This window comes from Uranotaenia lowii, chromosome 2 (genome assembly GCF_029784155.1).
Source record: "Uranotaenia lowii strain MFRU-FL chromosome 2, ASM2978415v1, whole genome shotgun sequence".
Classification (NCBI taxonomy): Eukaryota; Metazoa; Arthropoda; class Insecta; order Diptera; family Culicidae; genus Uranotaenia; species Uranotaenia lowii.
The window spans coordinates 79,727,051-79,733,795 of NC_073692.1; the positions used below are offsets into that span (position 1 = coordinate 79,727,051).

The 6,745-nt window shown below is 36.0% G+C and overlaps 1 pseudogene; it reads left to right on the plus strand.

Annotated features, from left to right (window-relative positions):
• Positions 1-1,900: 1,900 nt before the first annotated feature.
• Positions 1,901-6,745, plus strand: LOC129747375 (tubulin-specific chaperone C-like; annotated as a pseudogene).

A 6,745-nucleotide genomic window follows, 5' to 3' on the forward strand; every position in this document is an offset into this window, starting at 1 on the left:
TATTTGATGAAAATTTCATCTGGGATAGTCAGAAAGAACTTTTGATTTCGGAATGCTTTGTTTATTGTCAGAATTATGTTCATCACTCTATTGTTACATTTCAATGTTTTTCATGAAATTTAAATCTTACGCGACAAGAAGCATCGGTTGCTCACTAATGGGCCTAGAATCGTATGGTTTTACCGTATAGCTTAAAATTCTGTAGCAAATCTTGTGCGGCATGAATATTTTTCGCTAAACCTTGAACAGGTCCAGCCCATATTAAATTTTGATTATATAACTAGGTGGATATCGTCCAGATCAGTACGAGAAAACCTGGAATTAAAAATAGAAATTACATTGACTGCAGTGCAAACAACAATTTCTAGTTACCATGCACTTAGTTTCCTCAGGAGTTCAAGATTCGTACGTAGAGTTATCCCAGGCCACGCATGGTTCTATGTTCAAAACTGACATTCTTCAGATAGCTTCAGGAAAATCGTATCGCCCGTGTTAAGATCCGGACTTGAGACAAAGAATTCACTTTCCAGTGTAGAAGCCCGGGACGAAAGTTGCCCGTCACTCATAGTCGCCAAACTGTACAGACACTTTGCCGTGCGGTCCGGCCAATATGTCCGCAATATGTCGATCGGATCCGGAACTAAAGCCGAGCGGTGAACCATTACCCAGCGATACATGATCCGCTCAGCTGCCTTTTTCCTCCAGGCTAAGTCGGAAGGAAGATATTGGCCGTCTGGGATCATTCAAGTTGTCGGTGCTGTTGAGCGACCGACATTCGATGGCCATAAGTTTCGATTATGTCTGTCGCATGATTCGAATCCGGCAGCTTGCTGTCTTGCCAGTTGTCGCGCCAGATTCCATCGAGCGGAGTCCTGCATTGGCTGGGACTTGTTTTCTTCATTCACGGTAACGAAATATTCGGTGAGATTATCCGATTCCTGAAAATAAATTTAGTTTTTATAGTTCACTGCTAATGTTTAAAAATGTCCACCTACCTAATAATTGCACCAGTGTAGTCTTTTGGGAATAACTGTTACGAAAGTCTACAGGAAATTATAAAATATTGGAAACATTTGATTTTAAGCATGATCGATTGAGGAGACAAACAATGTTTTTTCGGTTCTGTTTTTCGATTGAGGTTAAATTTTCATTCTTTTTTCGGTTTATACCCGAAAACTAGGAATATGGTTAAAATTGTTCCTTAAAATATTGATGAAAAATAACCATATTGGCAGTTCTGCGGTAAAAACCTGAAAATGGTTATTTTTCATTCAAGAATGGTTAAATGAAAATGAGCGTGTGCATATCCATTTTTTCATTTGGTTCTGCTGAAAACATGGGCGATGGGCGATGGGCGCGCTCGCAGTCCCTGTATACGATTTCTCGTTTGTTAAACAGAGAGAGAAATAGCCTTCACTCCAATTTCACTCCGATTAGCTGTCATTCTTATGGAAATCTGTGTAAGAGTAAAGAGCAGGCTTTATTCTTTTTAGCAGGCCCAATCCCAATGGGCGCGTTCGAAGTCCCGGTATACGATTTCTCGTGTGTTAAACAGAGAAAGCACTAGCCTTCACTCCAATTTCTCTATGATTAGCTGTCATTATAATGGAAATGTGTATAAGAGTGAAGAGCAGGCTTTATTCTTTTTAGCAGGCCCAATCCCAATGGGCGATGGGCGCGCTCGCAATCCCGGTATACGATTTCTCGTGTGTTAAACAGAGAAAGCAATAGCCTTCACTCCAATTTCACTCCGATTAGCTGTCATTCTTATGGAAATCTGTGTAAGAGTAAAGAGCAAGCTTTATTCTTTTTAGCAGGCCCAATCCCAATGGAATCGAAAGTTATTCTTTCACACCTTAAGAAGAACCCGTAAAGATTTGTCAAAAGTTGGGTGAAATTCTAGCTGCATCCCACTTCCACTAGCGGAAAACCTTCACCTAAATTCGGCACCGCTTACATCGCCTTACACAACACATGTGGGCGATGGAAGTGGTGGATGGATATTCGTTTTGATCCTGGTCCGTCCAAGTTATCTTAAATTCGAATTCGAAAGCCCCCTAAAATATGCTTCTGAGGACGCTAACCAAACTACAGGCGCACCGTAAAGACGATACGAAAGTATCTTGTTGCTGCTTAGGCCATTGCATGTGTGTAACTTTCGCTGGTTGGTACAGGCTCAACACCAACAGAGGTAGGTGAATTCGCTATTTCGAAGCTGCGCTGCTGCCATCTGGGGTAGTACGATGAAGCGTGAGCAACATTCTGGGTGAACGATAAATTATAGACGACTTTACATTGCTTCGAGTTAAGTTTTCATAAATCTAAATGATTATGAAAAAAAACACTCCTTTGAAAAATTTAAGTCTGTTTTCAATTGAATTAGAATAAATTAGCCTGGTAGAAGAGTCAATTCTATCTGATAGCTCCATTTTAAAATAGTCAGTTGGTCAGAAAAAACTAACATGTAAATCAATCTTTTCGTTCATTTTCTAAACTTTTAATTTTTTCCAATTATCTATATTGGTGTATCATATCTTTATATTAAACTTTATGCGCTTCTCGTCGGTCTGTATGCATGAACAATTTGTTACTTTAAACTATTCGCGATTTCGAAGCTAATTTTTGACAGATCGTGTGCGTGCAAAAAATGTAAACAAACAGGGGGAAAAACTAGCTAGTAATAAATCATTATTTTCTCTGATTTGGTTAGGGTTTTTCAGAAAATGATGGATACAAATTTAAAGTAGAAGATTCAGAGATTATTGTGAGCTACAGGAAAAAATGTAGATGTTCCGTGAAGCATCGCAAATGGACAACAAAAAACGTCAATTTTTTACTACGCCAAAAACTCTTCAGAGTATTTCACATATTTCTGAATGAAAACTCAAGCCAAATGCACATTTTCAATTGCAGTTTGTTAAAGAAGAAATCAATTAACATTCCTTCAAAATTTGGGGAAGAACCAACAATTGGTAAGCTAGAATTTTTTTATTCGAAAAAACATAAATTTTTGATATTTTCTATTAGGTTTCCTTCTGCAGCTGCATACAATCAGGCGTAATAATTTTAAAGCTGTAAGGCGGATTTGGATATTTGATGGTGGTAAAAATGGAAAAAATATATCCTTGAATAAATACACAATTTAAGTTTACTTTGACGGTATGCAATTGACATCGTTCAATGGTTGTCATGTTTTGTACTTTATCGGACCTTATATGATTCTTTTGGAGAAATTTTTATTAAAAATTAAATTTATACAACCACTAGCCGTAAAAAAATTAAAATTAAAATTTAACACTTAATACTGTCTTAGGCTGAAACTATTTAAATTTTTATATAACGTATTCATTAAATGTTACAACTAAACCAAATCCAATTCGCTATTTCGAAGCTGCGCTGCTGCCATCTGGGGTAGTACGATGAAGCGTGAGCAACATTCTGGGTGAACGATAAATTATAGACGACTTTACATTGCTTCGAGTTAAGTTTTCATAAATCTAAATGATTATGAAAAAAAACACTCCTTTGAAAAATTTAAGTCTGTTTTCAATTGAATTAGAATAAATTAGCCTGGTAGAAGAGTCAATTCTATCTGATAGCTCCATTTTAAAATAGTCAGTTGGTCAGAAAAAACTAACATGTAAATCAATCTTTTCGTTCATTTTCTAAACTTTTAATTTTTTCCAATTATCTATATTGGTGTATCATATCTTTATATTAAACTTTATGCGCTTCTCGTCGGTCTGTATGCATGAACAATTTGTTACTTTAAACTATTGGATTTGGTTTAGTTGTAACATTTAATGAATACGTTATATAAAAATTTAAATAGTTTCAGCCTAAGACAGTATTAAGTGTTAAATTTTAATTTTAATTTTTTTACGGCTAGTGGTTGTATAAATTTAATTTTTAATAAAAATTTCTCCAAAAGAATCATATAAGGTCCGATAAAGTACAAAACATGACAACCATTGAACGATGTCAATTGCATACCGTCAAAGTAAACTTAAATTGTGTATTTATTCAAGGATATATTTTTTCCATTTTTACCACCATCAAATATCCAAATCCGCCTTACAGCTTTAAAATTATTACGCCTGATTGTATGCAGCTGCAGAAGGAAACCTAATAGAAAATATCAAAAATTTATGTTTTTTCGAATAAAAAAATTCTAGCTTACCAATTGTTGGTTCTTCCCCAAATTTTGAAGGAATGTTAATTGATTTCTTCTTTAACAAACTGCAATTGAAAATGTGCATTTGGCTTGAGTTTTCATTCAGAAATATGTGAAATACTCTGAAGAGTTTTTGGCGTAGTAAAAAATTGACGTTTTTTGTTGTCCATTTGCGATGCTTCACGGAACATCTACATTTTTTCCTGTAGCTCACAATAATCTCTGAATCTTCTACTTTAAATTTGTATCCATCATTTTCTGAAAAACCCTAACCAAATCAGAGAAAATAATGATTTATTACTAGCTAGTTTTTCCCCCTGTTTGTTTACATTTTTTGCACGCACACGATCTGTCAAAAATTAGCTTCGAAATCGCGAATTAAAAAAATTTATGTCACCTCAGAAGAAAAACCATTAATTTCACTATACTATAACCCGAGAACATCTGGAAAGATGGCGATTCAGTGTCGACCGCTACGCTTATCTCTGTTTCTATCCTACAGGTTTCCGTCATTATATAATAGAAAACTATCCGCTGCTTCTGGAAGGTTACTATCCAGTGAAGATCGATCAAATCGGAACCAACACGATAGCGTTTGTAACCAGGAACAAAAGACAATCCAGTAAATCCTCCAGCCACTACTGCTGTTGCGTCGTTCATGAACGTGTACTTATATCGGCCGGCTATGTGCTGCTGAAGGTTAAAAGCCCAACAAGAAGAAGATTGCCAAAATCAACGAACACCAAGCGCCGATAGCTTACCGAGAATCAGCCAAAAAGAAGGCGCCAAAAGCCAGCGAAAGCAAAGACCCCATCTATATTCCCAAGGAGAACGACCAGTAAACGTCATAAATATCGTTTTGGTAAGTTGATAGTACTGTTTCAGCTCAGAAACCTTGTACACTACACAGTTCTGGTTAAGGATATTTAACATGAGGACTTCACTTGTTAATGTTCTAATAGGGAAATGTTCCAGTTTTTAACTGAATTCTAAATTTTGAGAAAATAATATTCCAGTAACAAACAGAAAGTTTTAATTAGATATTAAACTTTTGTCCCAGTTAAAATGTCTCTGTCATCTTATAAACATTTTTTTTTTCGGAAATCATCCAGCGGACCATACCCAGGATAGTTAGATTCCTTTGCTTGCATATGTATTAGTAGACCAACCAAAAAATAGTTTAAGAAATTCCACAGAAATGTCACCTACTGTAGGTATAGAAAATTGGAAATATATTAGTTTTCTAAAAAACTACTAATTTTAAAATTCCGCAAAAAATAAAAAAATGTTAATCAAAATGTTTACAATGTACAAAGCGTTTTAACGGATGGAAAAAAAATGTAATTCGATTTTGTATCGAGTTGGAAATTGGATTTTTTTTTAAATTTATTACAACTGAACTTTTTTTTTATTTCTCTAGATTCTTAAATAGAGTAGCATTCTTTACAAGTTGTAACAAGTCATTTTTTTAGCATATTTTTACAACTACATTTGAAGAAATAACCAGCATATCATTTCTACAGTTGCACTTGGAGGTAGTTAATTGTCTTATTATTGTTTTTTTAAATTTCAATAATTGTTTCGTTGTATGCTACAAAAATTATGAGTCGATATTTTCCTGTCTTATTCCAGATAATATTAAAGCAAAGCCATTAATAAAATAAAACCATGGGCGGAATCGTAGACCTCTCGACCGGACTCAATGGCAAGGATAACATTACCGAAATTCTTAGCCATTGCCACAAGGAGCGGGAAATCCAGATACATGCAGCCAAGCTTGAGCGCCAGAAGGATTCGAACGAAATCGAAGCTATCCCCTATTTTGAGTCGACTTTTGAGGAGAAGGTTAAACACAGCAACACTCTGGACGCTGTGGACAAGAGCGAATGTAAGGCACAAATTTTTGTCGAAGTGCAGCGATATCCTTCAACGTCCACATTTTTCCTGCAAGAGTATAAAATCAAAGTCGGTCAAAGTTCCGTCAATGAACTGTGCAAAGCATTGGATGTGTTGAATAATAAATTTATCCCCAAAAAGAAATTTGGTTTCAAAAGTAAAAAGACGGTCCGGACTCAAAGATGGCAAGGATGCACTCGAAGCTATTGGAGAGAAGAAACAACAGCATTTGTCAGATGAAGACAAAATAAAGTGGACAGTGTCCTTTCGGAAGAACGAAGTGATAGTCTTGCGCAGTTCAGAAGTTGATGAACAAACGGGGACGGCTTCGGATTTGACTAACTGTGTAGTCCGTTCGGAAGGTCATTCCGGATCATTGCAGTTTATCGAATTGAAAAATTGTCTAGTCATCTGTGGGCCGACATCGAGATCGATTTTTCTGGACAATTGCATTAATTGAAAATTTGTAGTCGCATGCAACAACTCCGATATCATCGTTCGAAAATTTGCGAACCGTATGTTAAGGTCACATCTCGAGCCATTATCGAAGATTGTTCTCAAATTTCTGTGGCGAAATACAACAACCATTACGTGGGCATCGACTAGGAGGATTTCTGCAAATCAGGACTAGATCCCGAGGTGAATAACTGAAACGAATTGGACGATTTCAACTGA